The sequence below is a fragment of the Pelophylax lessonae genome (genome assembly GCF_965119305.1).
Source record: "Pelophylax lessonae genome assembly, chromosome: 12".
NCBI classification, from domain to species: Eukaryota; Metazoa; Chordata; class Amphibia; order Anura; family Ranidae; genus Pelophylax; species Pelophylax lessonae.
In genome coordinates this window covers 164,553,111-164,567,205 of record NC_138779.1, presented here as the reverse complement: position 1 = coordinate 164,567,205, position 14,095 = coordinate 164,553,111, and positions in this window count along the sequence as shown.

The following is a 14,095-nucleotide window of genomic DNA, read 5'->3' as shown; positions in this document are numbered from 1 at the left end:
AAAAAGCCGGTTTTGGACAAGATAATTGCATTTGGTAACCAATCGCATGAAACATTTGTTTGGGTCAAAATGACTCTATTTTGGTCTCCAAGTGTCTAAAAAGCTTATTTTAGTCGAAATAAATGCAATTTGTCACCAAAGGTCTGAAAACCTTTTTTTTAGCCAACATGACTGTATTTTTGTCTTTTAGTGTCTTAAAACACCGCTTTTAGACAAGAAAAATGACATTTGGTAACTAATGGCATGAAAAAATGTTTTTGGTCAAAATGACTCTATTTAGGTCTTTAAGTGTCTTAAAAGCCCTTTTTAGTCAAAATAACTACGTTTGGTCACCAAAGGTTTGAAAAACTTTTTTTAGCCAAAATGACTGTATTTTTGTCTTTTAGAGTCTTAAAACACTACTTTTAGACAAGAAAAATGACATTTGGTAACTAATGGCCTGAAAAAATGTTTTTGGTCAAAATGACTCTATTTAGGTCTCCAAAAAGCCATTTTAAGTCAAAATAACTACGTTTGGCCACCCAAGGTCTGAAAACCTTTTTTTAGCAGAAATGACTATATTTTTGTCCTTTAGAGTCATAAAAAGCCGGTTTTAGACAAGATAATTGCATTTCGTTACCAGTGATCTGAAAACATTTTTTTGGTCAAAATGATTCTATTTTGGTCTCCAAGTGTCTAAAAATCCCTTTTTAGTCAAAATAACTGCATTTGGTCACCGAAGGTCTGAAAAAAAAAAAAGTCAAAATGATTGTATTTTCGTCTATTAGAGTCTTAAAAAGCCGGTTTTGGACAAGATAATTGCATTTGGTAACCAATCGCCTGAAACATTTGTTTGGGTTCAAATTGACTCTATTTTGGTTTCAGAGTGTCTAAAGGCCTATTTAAGTCAAAATATTTTTGTCTTTTAGAGTCTTCAAAAGCCGGTTTTAGACAAGATAATTGCATTTCGTATGCAGTGATCTGAAAACATTTTTTTGGTCAAAATAATTCTATTTTGGTCTCCAAGTGTCTAAAAAGCCATTTTTTTGTCAAAATAACTGCATTTGGTCACCGAAGGTCTGAAAAAAATTTTAGTCAAAATGATTGTATTTGTCTTAAACAGCCGGTTTTAGACAAGATAATTGCATTTCGTAACCAGTGATCTGAAAACATTTTTTTGCTCAAAATGACTGTATTTTTGTCTCCAAGTGTCTAAAAAGCCTTTTTTAGTCAAAATAACTGCATTTGGTCACCAAAGGTTGCAAAACATTTTTTAGTCAAAATCATTTTATTTTTGTCTTTTAGAATTTTAAAAAGCCAGTTTTAGACAAGATAACTGCATTTTGTCTCCAATGGTCTGAATTTTTTTTCAAAATGACTGTATTTTGGTCTCCAAGTGTCTAAAAAGCACATTTTAGTCAAAATAACTGCATTTGGTCACCAAAGGTTGGAAAAATTTTTTTAGTCAAAATTATTTTATTTTTGTCCTTTAGAATTTTAAAAAGCCAGTTTTAGACAAGATAACTGCATTTTGTCTCCAATGGTCTGAATTTTTTTTCAAAATGACTGTATTTTGGTCTCCAAGTGTCTAAAAAGCACTTTTTAGTCAAAATAACTGCATTTGGTCACCAAAGGTTGGAAAATTTTTTTTAGTCAAAATTATTTTATTTTTGTCTTTTAGAATTTTAAAAAGCCAGTTTTAAAACAAGATAACTGCATTTGGTCTCCAATGGTCTGATTTTTTTTCAAAATGACTGTATTTTGGTCTCCAAGTGTCTAAAAAGCCTTTCTTAGTCAAAATAACTACGTTTGGTCACCAAAGGTCTGAAAAACTTTTTTAGCCAAAATGACTATATTTTCGTCTTTTAGAGTCTTAAATCACTGCTTTTAGACAAGATAAACTACATTTGGTAACCAATGGCCTGAAAAAATGTTTTTGGTCAAAATGACTCTATTTAGGTCTCCAAGTGTCTAAAAAGCCCCTTTTAGTCAAAATAACTGCATTTGGTCACCAAAGGTCTGAAAAAATGTAGTCAAAATGATTGTATTTTCGTCTGTAAGAGTCTTAAAAAGCCGGTTTTGGACAAGATAATTGCATTTCGTTACCAGTGATCTGAAAACATTTTTTTGGTCAAAATGACTCTATTTTGGTCTCCAAGTGTCTAAAAAGCCCCTTTTAGTCAAAATAACTGCATTTGGTCACAAAAGGTCTGAAAAAAAATGTAGTCAAAATGATTGTATTTTCGTCTGTAAGAGTCTTAAAAAGCCGGTTTTGGACAAGATAATTGCATTTGGTCACCAATCGCCTGAAACATTTGTTTGGGTTCAAATTGACTCTATTTTGGTTTCAGAGTGTCTAAAAGCTATTTTAGTCAAAATGAATGCATTTGGTCACCAAAGGTCTGAAAACCTTTTTTTTTAGCTATTAGCTTTTTTAGCTATTTTTGTCTTTTAGAGTCTTCAAAAGCCGGTTGACAAGATAATTGCATTTCGTTACCAGTGATCTGAATACATTTTTTTTGGTCAAAATGACTCAAAGTGTCTAAAAAGCCTTTCTTAGTCAAAATAACTACGTTTGGTCACCAAAGGTCTGAAAAACTTTTTTTAGCCAAAATGACTGTATTTTTGTCTTTTAGAGTCTTAAAACACTGCTTTTAGACAAGATAAACTACATTTGGTAACCAATGGCCTGAAAAAATGTTTTTGGTCAAAATGACTCTATTTAGGTCTCCAAGTGTCCAAAAAGCCATTTTTAGTCAAAATAACTACGTTTGGTCACCAAAGGTCTGAAAAACTTTTTTAGCCAAAATGACTGTATTTTTGTCTTTTAGAGTCTTAAACAGCCGGTTTTAGACAAGATAATTGCATTTCGTTACCAGTGATCTGAAAAAAAATTTTTGGTCAAAATGACTCTATTGTGGTCTCCATTTGTCTAAAAATCCCTTTTTAGTCAAAATAACTGCATTTGGTCACCGAAGGTCTGAAATAAAAATTTAGTCAAAATGACTGTATTTTCGTCTATTAGAGTTTTAAAAAGCCAGTTTTTGACAAGATAATTGCATTTGGTAACCAATCGCCTGTAACATTTGTTTGGGTCAAAATGACTCTATTTAGGTCTCCAAGTGTCAAAAAACCCTATTTTATTCAAAATAAATGCTTTTGTTCAGCAAAGGTCTGAAAACCTTTTTTTAGCCAAAATGACTATATTTTTGTATTTTAGAGTCTTAAAACACCGCTTTTAGACAAGATTTGGAACTCTTGGTTACCAATGGCCTGAAAACTTTTTTTGGTCAAAATGACTCTATTTAGGTCTCCAAGTGTCTAAAAAGCCCTTTTTAGTCAAAATAACTATGTTTGGTCACCAAAGGTTTGAAAAACTTTTTTTAGCCAAAATGACTGTATTTTTGTCTTTTAGAGTCTTAAAAAGCCGGTTTTAGACAAGATAATTGCATTTCGTTACCAGCGATCTGAAAACATTTTTTTTGGTCAAAATGACTCTATTTTGGTCTCCATGTGTCTAAAAAGCCCTTTTTAGTCAAAATAACTGCATTTGGTCACCAAAGGTCTTAAAAAAATGTATTTCAAATTATTGTATTTTCGTCTATTAGAGTCTAAAAAAGCCGGTTTTGGACAAGATAATTGCATTTGGTAACCAATCGCATGAAACATTTGTTTGGGTCAAAATGACTCTATTTTGGTCTCCAAGTGTCTAAAAAGCTTATTTTAGACAAGAAAAATGACATTTGGTAACTAATGGCCTGAAAAAATGTTTTTGGTCAAAATGACTCTATTTAGGTCTCCAAGTGTCTAAAAAGCCATTTTAAGTCAAAATAACTACGTTTGGCCACCCAAGGTCTGAAAATCTTTTTTTTAGCAGAAATGACTATATTTTTGTCCTTTAGAGTCATAAAAAGCCGGTTTTAGACAAGATAATTGCATTTCGTTACCAGTGATCTGAAAACATTTTTTTGGTCAAAATGATTCTATTTTGCTCTCCAAGTGTCTAAAGAGCCCTTTTTAGTCAAAATAACTGCATTTCGTCACCGAAGGTCTGAAATAAAAATTTAGTCAAAATGACTGTATTTTCGTCTATTAGAGTTTTAAAAATCCGATTTTTGACAAGATAATTGCATTTGGTAACATTTGTTTGGGTCAAAATGACTCTATTTAGGTCTCCAAATGTCTAAAAACCCTATTTTAGTCAAAATAAATGCATTTATTCACCAAAGGTCTGAAAACCTTTTTTTTTAGCCAAAATGACTATATTTTTGTATTTTAGAGTCTTAAAACACCGCTTTTAGACAAGATAAGGAACTCTTGGTAACCAATGGCCTGAAAACTTTTTTTGGTCAAAATGACTCTATTTAGGTCTCCAAGTTTCTAAAAAGCCCTTTTTAGTCAAAATAACTACGTTTGGTGGCCAAAGGTTTGAAAAACTTTTTTTTAGCCAAAATGACTGTATTTTTGTCTTTTAGTGTCTTAAAAAGCCGGTTTTAGACAAGATAATTGCATTTCGTTACCAGTGATCTGAAAACATTTTTTTGGTCAAAATGACTCTATTTTTGGTCTCGAAGTGTCTAAAAAGCCCCTTTTAGTCAAAATAACTGTATTTGGTCACCAAAGGTCTGAAAAAAAATGTAGTCAAAATGATTGTATTTTCGTCTATTAGAGTCTTAAAAAGCCGGTTTTGGACAAGTTAATTGCATTTGGTAACCAATCGCCTGTAACATTTGTTTGGGTCAAAATGACTCTATTTAGGTCTCCAAGTCTTTTTTAGTCAAAATAACTGCATTTGGTCACCAAAGGTCTGAAATAAAAATTTAGTCAAAATGACTGTATTTTCGTCTATTAGAGTCTTAAAAAGCCGGTTTTTTACAAGATATTTGTATTTGGTAACTAAACGGCCAGAAACATTTGTTTGGGTTCAAACTGACTCTATATTGGTTTCAGAGTGTCTAAAAGCCTATTTTAGTCAAAATAAATGCATTTGGTCACCAAAGGTCTGAAAACCTTTTTTTAGCCAAAATGACTATATTTTTGTATTTTAGAGTCTTAAAACACCGCTTTTAGACAAGATAAGAACTCTTGGTCACCAAAGGTCTGAAAAACTTTTTTAGCCAAAATGACTGTATTTTTTTCTTTTAGAGTCTTAAACAGCCGGTTTTAGACAAGATAATTGCATTTCGTTACCAGTGATCTGAAAAAAAATTTTTGGTCAAAATGACTCGCATTTCGTTACCAGTGATCTGAAAACATTTTTTTGGTCAAAATGACTCTATTGTGGTCTCCATGTGTCTAAAAATACCTTTTTAGTCAAAATAACTGCATTTGGTCACCGAAGGTCTGAAATAAAAATTTAGTCAAAATGACTGTATTTTCGTCTATTAGAGTTTTAAAAAGCCAGTTTTTGACAAGATAATTGCATTTGGTAACCAATCGCCTGTAACATTTGTTTGGGTCAAAATGACTCTATTTAGGTCTCCAAGTGTCTAAAAAGCCCTTTTTAGTCAAAATAACTATGTTTGGTCACCAAAGGTTTGAAAAACTTTTTTTAGCCAAAATGACTGTATTTTTGTCTTTTAGAGTCTTAAAAAGCCGGTTTTAGACAAGATAATTGCATTTCGTTACCAGCGATCTGAAAACATTTTTTTTGGTCAAAATGACTCTATTTTGGTCTCCATGTGTCTAAAAAGCCCTTTTTAGTCAAAATAACTGCATTTGGTCACCAAAGGTCTTAAAAAAATGTATTTCAAATTATTGTATTTTCGTCTATTAGAGTCTAAAAAAGCCGGTTTTGGACAAGATAATTGCATTTGGTAACCAATCGCATGAAACATTTGTTTGGGTCAAAATGACTCTTTTTTGGTCTCCAAGTGTCTAAAAAGCTTATTTTAGTCGAAATAAATGCAATTTGTCACCAAAGGTCTGAAAACCTTTTTTTTAGCCAAAATGACTGTATTTTTGTCTTTTAGTGTCTTAAAACACCGCTTTTAGACAAGATAAACTACTTTTGGTAACCAATGGCCTGAAAAATGTTTTTGGTCAAAATGACTCTATTTAGGTCTCCAAGTGTCTTAAAAGCCCTTTTTAGTCAAAATAACTACGTTTGGTCACCAAAGGTTTGAAAAACTTTTTTTAGCCAAAATGCCTGTATTTTTGTCTTTTAGAGTCTTAAAACACTACTTTTAGACAAGAAAAATGACATTTGGTAACTAATGGCCTGAAAAAATGTTTTTGGTCAAAATGACTCTATTTAGGTCTCCAAAAAGCCATTTTAAGTCAAAATAACTACGTTTGGCCACCCAAGGTCTGAAAATTTTTTTTTAGCAGAAATGACTATATTTTTGTCCTTTAGAGTCATAAAAAGCCGGTTTTAGACAAGATAATTGCATTTCGTTACCAGTGATCTGAAAACATTTTTTTGGTCAAAATGATTCTATTTTGGTCTCCAAGTGTCTAAAGAGCCCTTTTTAGTCAAAATAACTGCATTTGGTCACCGAAGGTCTGAAATAAAAATTTAGTCAAAATGACTGTATTTTCGTCTATTAGAGTTTTAAAAATCCCGTTTTTGACAAGATAATTGCATTTGGTAACCAATCGCCTGTAACATTTGTTTGGGTCAAAATGACTCTATTTAGGTCTCCAAGTGTCTAAAAACCCTATTTTAGTCAAAATAAATGCATTTATTCACCAAAGGTCTGAAAACCTTTTTTTTTTAGCCAAAATGACTATATTTCTGTATTTTAGAGTCTTAAAACACCGCTTTTAGACAAGATAAGGAACTCTTGGTAACCAATGGCCTGAAAACTTTTTTTGGTCAAAATGACTCTATTTAGGTCTCCAAGTTTCTAAAAAGCCCTTTTTAGTCAAAATAACTACGTTTGGTGGCCAAAGGTTTGAAAAACTTTTTTTTAGCCAAAATGACTGTATTTTTGTCTTTTAGTGTCTTAAAACAATGCTTTTAGACAAGATATTTGGTAACAAATGGCCTGAAAAAATGTTTTTGATCAAAATGACTCTATTTAGGTCTCCAAGAGTCTAAAAAGCCATTTTTAGTCAAAATAACTACGTTTGGTCACCCAAGGTCTGAAAATATTTTTTTAGCAGAAATGACTGTATTTTTGTCTTTTAGAGTCTTAAAAAGCCGGTTTTAGACAAGATAATTGCATTTCGTTACCAGTGATCTGAAAACATTTTTTTGGCCAAAATGACTCTATTTTTGGTCTCGAAGTGTCTAAAAAGCCCCTTTTAGTCAAAATAACTGTATTTGGTCACCAAAGGTCTGAAAAAAAAATTTAGTCAAAATGACTGTATTTTCGTCTATTAGAGTCTAAAAAAGCCGGTTTTGGACAAGATAATTGCATTTGGTAACCAATCGCATGAAACATTTGTTTGGGTCAAAATGACTCTATTTTGGTCTCCAAGTGTCTAAAAAGCTTATTTTAGTCGAAATAAATGCAATTTGTCACCAAAGGTCTGAAAACCTTTTTTTTAGCCAAAATGACTGTATTTTTGTCTTTTAGTGTCTTAAAACACCGCTTTTAGACAAGATAAACTACTTTTGGTAACCAATGGCCTGAAAAATGTTTTTGGTCAAAATGACTCTATTTAGGTCTCCAAGTGTCTTTAAAAGCCCTTTTTAGTCAAAATAACTACGTTTGGTCACCAAAGGTTTGAAAAACTTTTTTTAGCCAAAATGCCTGTATTTTTGTCTTTTAGAGTCTTAAAACACTACTTTTAGACAAGAAAAATGACATTTGGTAACTAATGGCCTGAAAAAATGTTTTTGGTCAAAATGACTCTATTTAGGTCTCCAAAAAGCCATTTTAAGTCAAAATAACTACGTTTGGCCACCCAAGGTCTGAAAATCTTTTTTTTAGCAGAAATGACTATATTTGTGTCCTTTAGAGTCATAAAAAGCCGGTTTTAGACAAGATAATTGCATTTCGTTACCAGTGATCTGAAAACATTTTTTTGGTCAAAATGATTCTATTTTGGTCTCCAAGTGTCTAAAGAGCCCTTTTTAGTCAAAATAACTGCATTTGGTCACCGAAGGTCTGAAATAAAAATTTAGTCAAAATGACTGTATTTTCGTCTATTAGAGTTTTAAAAATCCGGTTTTTGACAAGATAATTGCATTTGGTAACCAATCGCCTGTAACATTTGTTTGGGTCAAAATGACTCTATTTAGGTCTCCAAGTGTCTAAAAACCCTATTTTAGTCAAAATAAATGCATTTATTCACCAAAGGTCTGAAAACCTTTTTTTTTAGCCAAAATGACTATATTTTTGTATTTTAGAGTCTTAAAACACCGCTTTTAGACAAGATAAGGAACTCTTGGTAACCAATGGCCTGAAAACTTTTTTTGGTCAAAATGACTCTATTTAGGTCTCCAAGTTTCTAAAAAGCCCTTTTTAGTCAAAATAACTATGTTTGGTCACCAAAGGTTTGAAAAACTTTTTTTAAGCCAAAATGACTGTATTTTTGTCTTTTAGAGTCTTAAAAAGCCGGTTTTAGACAAGATAATTGCATTTCGTTACCAGCGATCTGAAAACATTTTTTTTGGTCAAAATGACTCTATTTTGGTCTCCATGTGTCTAAAAAGCCCTTTTTAGTCAAAATAACTGCATTTGGTCACCAAAGGTCTTAAAAAAAATGTATTTCAAATTATTGTATTTTCGTCTATTAGAGTCTAAAAAAGCCGGTTTTGGACAAGATAATTGCATTTGGTAACCAATCGCATGAAACATTTGTTTGGGTCAAAATGACTCTATTTTGGTCTCCAAGTGTCTAAAAAGCTTATTTTAGACAAGAAAAATGACATTTGGTAACTAATGGCCTGAAAAAATGTTTTTGGTCAAAATGACTCTATTTAGGTCTCCAAGTGTCTAAAAAGCCATTTTAAGTCAAAATAACTACGTTTGGCCACCCAAGGTCTGAAAATCTTTTTTTTAGCAGAAATGACTATATTTTTGTCCTTTAGAGTCATAAAAAGCCGGTTTTAGACAAGATAATTGCATTTCGTTACCAGTGATCTGAAAACATTTTTTTGGTCAAAATGATTCTATTTTGGTCTCCAAGTGTCTAAAGAGCCCTTTTTAGTCAAAATAACTGCATTTGGTCACCGAAGGTCTGAAATAAAAATTTAGTCAAAATGACTGTATTTTCGTCTATTAGAGTTTTAAAAATCCGGTTTTTGACAAGATAATTGCATTTGGTAACCAATCGCCTGTAACATTTGTTTGGGTCAAAATGACTCTATTTAGGTCTCCAAGTGTCTAAAAACCCTATTTTAGTCAAAATAAATGCATTTATTCACCAAAGGTCTGAAAACCTTTTTTTTTTAGCCAAAATGACTATATTTTTGTATTTTAGAGTCTTAAAACACCGCTTTTAGACAAGATAAGGAACTCTTGGTAACCAATGGCCTGAAAACTTTTTTTGGTCAAAATGACTCTATTTAGGTCTCCAAGTTTCTAAAAAGCCCTTTTTAGTCAAAATAACTACGTTTGGTGGCCAAAGGTTTGAAAAACTTTTTTTTAGCCAAAATGACTGTATTTTTGTCTTTTAGTGTCTTAAAACAATGCTTTTAGACAAGATATTTGGTAACAAATGGCCTGAAAAAATGTTTTTGATCAAAATGACTCTATTTAGGTCTCCAAGTGTCTAAAAAGCCATTTTTAGTCAAAATAACTACGTTTGGTCACCCAAGGTCTGAAAATCTTTTTTTAGCAGAAATGACTGTATTTTTGTCTTTTAGAGTCTTAAAAAGCCGGTTTTAGACAAGATAATTGCATTTCGTTACCAGTGATCTGAAAACATTTTTTTGGTCAAAATGACTCTATTTTGGTCTCCATGTGTCTAAAAAGCCCTTTTTAGTCAAAATAACTGCATTTGGTCACCAAAGGTCTTAAAAAAAATGTATTTCAAATTATTGTATTTTCGTCTATTAGAGTCTAAAAAAGCCGGTTTTGGACAAGATAATTGCATTTGGTAACCAATCGCATGAAACATTTGTTTGGGTCAAAATGACTCTATTTTGGTCTCCAAGTGTCTAAAAAGCTTATTTTAGTCGAAATAAATGCAATTTGTCACCAAAGGTCTGAAAACCTTTTTTTTAGCCAAAATGACTGTATTTTTGTCTTTTAGTGTCTTAAAACACAGCTTTTAGACAAGATAAACTACTTTTGGTAACCAATGGCCTGAAAAATGTTTTTGGTCAAAATGACTCTATTTAGGTCTCCAAGTGTCTTAAAAGCCCTTTTTAGTCAAAATAACTACGTTTGGTCACCAAAGGTTTGAAAAACTTTTTTTAGCCAAAATGACTGTATTTTTGTCTTTTAGAGTCTTAAAACACTACTTTTAGACAAGAAAAATGACATTTGGTAACTAATGGCCTGAAAAAATGTTTTTGGTCAAAATGACTCTATTTAGGTCTCCAAAAAGCCATTTTAAGTCAAAATAACTACGTTTGGCCACCCAAGGTCTGAAAATCTTTTTTTTAGCAGAAATGACTATATTTTTGTCCTTTAGAGTCATAAAAAGCCGGTTTTAGACAAGATAATTGCATTTCGTTACCAGTGATCTGAAAACATTTTTTTGGTCAAAATGATTCTATTTTGGTCTCCAAGTGTCTAAAGAGCCCTTTTTAGTCAAAATAACTGCATTTGGTCACCGAAGGTCTGAAATAAAAATTTAGTCAAAATGACTGTATTTTCGTCTATTAGAGTTTTAAAAATCCGGTTTTTGACAAGATAATTGCATTTGGTAACCAATCGCCTGTAACATTTGTTTGGGTCAAAATGACTCTATTTAGGTCTCCAAGTGTCTAAAAACCCTATTTTAGTCAAAATAAATGCATTTATTCACCAAAGGTCTGAAAACCTTTTTTTTTAGCCAAAATGACTATATTTTTGTATTTTAGAGTCTTAAAACACCGCTTTTAGACAAGATAAGGAACTCTTGGTAACCAATGGCCTGAAAACTTTTTTTGGTCAAAATGACTCTATTTAGGTCTCCAAGTTTCTAAAAAGCCCTTTTTAGTCAAAATAACTATGTTTGGTCACCAAAGGTTTGAAAAACTTTTTTTAAGCCAAAATGACTGTATTTTTGTCTTTTAGAGTCTTAAAAAGCCGGTTTTAGACAAGATAATTGCATTTCGTTACCAGCGATCTGAAAACATTTTTTTTGGTCAAAATGACTCTATTTTGGTCTCCATGTGTCTAAAAAGCCCTTTTTAGTCAAAATAACTGCATTTGGTCACCAAAGGTCTTAAAAAAAATGTATTTCAAATTATTGTATTTTCGTCTATTAGAGTCTAAAAAAGCCGGTTTTGGACAAGATAATTGCATTTGGTAACCAATCGCATGAAACATTTGTTTGGGTCAAAATGACTCTATTTTGGTCTCCAAGTGTCTAAAAAGCTTATTTTAGACAAGAAAAATGACATTTGGTAACTAATGGCCTGAAAAAATGTTTTTGGTCAAAATGACTCTATTTAGGTCTCCAAGTGTCTAAAAAGCCATTTTAAGTCAAAATAACTACGTTTGGCCACCCAAGGTCTGAAAATCTTTTTTTTAGCAGAAATGACTATATTTTTGTCCTTTAGAGTCATAAAAAGCCGGTTTTAGACAAGATAATTGCATTTCGTTACCAGTGATCTGAAAACATTTTTTTGGTCAAAATGATTCTATTTTGGTCTCCAAGTGTCTAAAGAGCCCTTTTTAGTCAAAATAACTGCATTTGGTCACCGAAGGTCTGAAATAAAAATTTAGTCAAAATGACTGTATTTTCGTCTATTAGAGTTTTAAAAATCCGGTTTTTGACAAGATAATTGCATTTGGTAACCAATCGCCTGTAACATTTGTTTGGGTCAAAATGACTCTATTTAGGTCTCCAAGTGTCTAAAAACCCTATTTTAGTCAAAATAAATGCATTTATTCACCAAAGGTCTGAAAACCTTTTTTTTTTAGCCAAAATGACTATATTTTTGTATTTTAGAGTCTTAAAACACCGCTTTTAGACAAGATAAGGAACTCTTGGTAACCAATGGCCTGAAAACTTTTTTTGGTCAAAATGACTCTATTTAGGTCTCCAAGTTTCTAAAAAGCCCTTTTTAGTCAAAATAACTACGTTTGGTGGCCAAAGGTTTGAAAAACTTTTTTTTAGCCAAAATGACTGTATTTTTGTCTTTTAGTGTCTTAAAACAATGCTTTTAGACAAGATATTTGGTAACAAATGGCCTGAAAAAATGTTTTTGATCAAAATGACTCTATTTAGGTCTCCAAGTGTCTAAAAAGCCATTTTTAGTCAAAATAACTACGTTTGGTCACCCAAGGTCTGAAAATCTTTTTTTAGCAGAAATGACTGTATTTTTGTCTTTTAGAGTCTTAAAAAGCCGGTTTTAGACAAGATAATTGCATTTCGTTACCAGTGATCTGAAAACATTTTTTTGGTCAAAATGACTCTATTTTTGGTCTCGAAGTGTCTAAAAAGCCCCTTTTAGTCAAAATAACTGTATTTGGTCACCAAAGGTCTGAAAAAAAATGTAGTCAAAATGATTGTATTTTCGTCTATTAGAGTCTTAAAAAGCCGGTTTTGGACAAGTTAATTGCATTTGGTAACCAATCGCCTGTAACATTTGTTTGGGTCAAAATGACTCTATTTAGGTCTTCAAGTCTTTTTTAGTCAAAATAACTGCATTTGGTCACCAAAGGTCTGAAATAAAAATTTAGTCAAAATGACTGTATTTTCGTCTATTAGAGTCTTAAAAAGCCGTTTTTTTACAAGATATTTGTATTTGGTAACTAAACGGCCAGAAACATTTGTTCAAACTGACTCTATATTGGTTTCAGAGTGTCTAAAAGCCTATTTTAGTCAAAATAAATGCATTTGGTCACCAAAGGTCTGAAAACCTTTTTTTAGCCAAAATGACTATATTTTTTTATTTTAGAGTCTTAAAACACCGCTTTTAGACAAGATAAGGAACTCTTGGTCACCAAAGGTCTGAAAAACTTTTTTAGTCAAAATGACTCTATTTAGGTCTCCAAGTGTCAAAAAACCCTATTTTAGTCAAAATAAATGCTTTTGTTCAGCAAAGGTCTGAAAACCTTTTTTTAGCCAAAATGACTATATTTTTGTATTTTAGAGTCTTAAAACACCGCTTTTAGACAAGATAAGGAACTCTTGGTTACCAATGGCCTGAAAACTTTTTTTGGTCAAAATGACTCTATTTAGGTCTCCAAGTGTCTAAAAAGCCCTTTTTAGTCAAAATAACTATGTTTGGTCACCAAAGGTTTGAAAAACTTTTTTTAGCCAAAATGACTGTATTTATGTCTTTTAGAGTCTTAAAAAGCCGGTTTTAGACAAGATAATTGCATTTCGTTACCAGCGATCTGAAAACATTTTTTTTGGTCAAAATGACTCTATTTTGGTCTCCATGTGTCTAAAAAGCCCTTTTTAGTCAAAATAACTGCATTTGGTCACCAAAGGTCTTAAAAAAAATGTATTTCAAATTATTGTATTTTCGTCTATTAGAGTCTAAAAAAGCCGGTTTTGGACAAGATAATTGCATTTGGTAACCAATCGCATGAAACATTTGTTTGGGTCAAAATGACTCTATTTTGGTCTCCAAGTGTCTAAAAAGCTTATTTTAGTCGAAATAAATGCAATTTGTCACCAAAGGTCTGAAAACCTTTTTTTTAGCCAAAATGACTGTATTTTTGTCTTTTAGTGTCTTAAAACACAGCTTTTAGACAAGATAAACTACTTTTGGTAACCAATGGCCTGAAAAATGTTTTTGGTCAAAATGACTCTATTTAGGTCTCCAAGTGTCTTAAAAGCCCTTTTTAGTCAAAATAACTACGTTTGGTCACCAAAGGTTTGAAAAACTTTTTTTAGCCAAAATGACTGTATTTTTGTCTTTTAGAGTCTTAAAACACTACTTTTAGACAAGAAAAATGACATTTGGTAACTAATGGCCTGAAAAAATGTTTTTGGTCAAAATGACTCTATTTAGGTCTCCAAAAAGCCATTTTAAGTCAAAATAACTACGTTTGGCCACCCAAGGTCTGAAAATCTTTTTTTTTAGCAGAAATGACTATATTTTTGTCCTTTA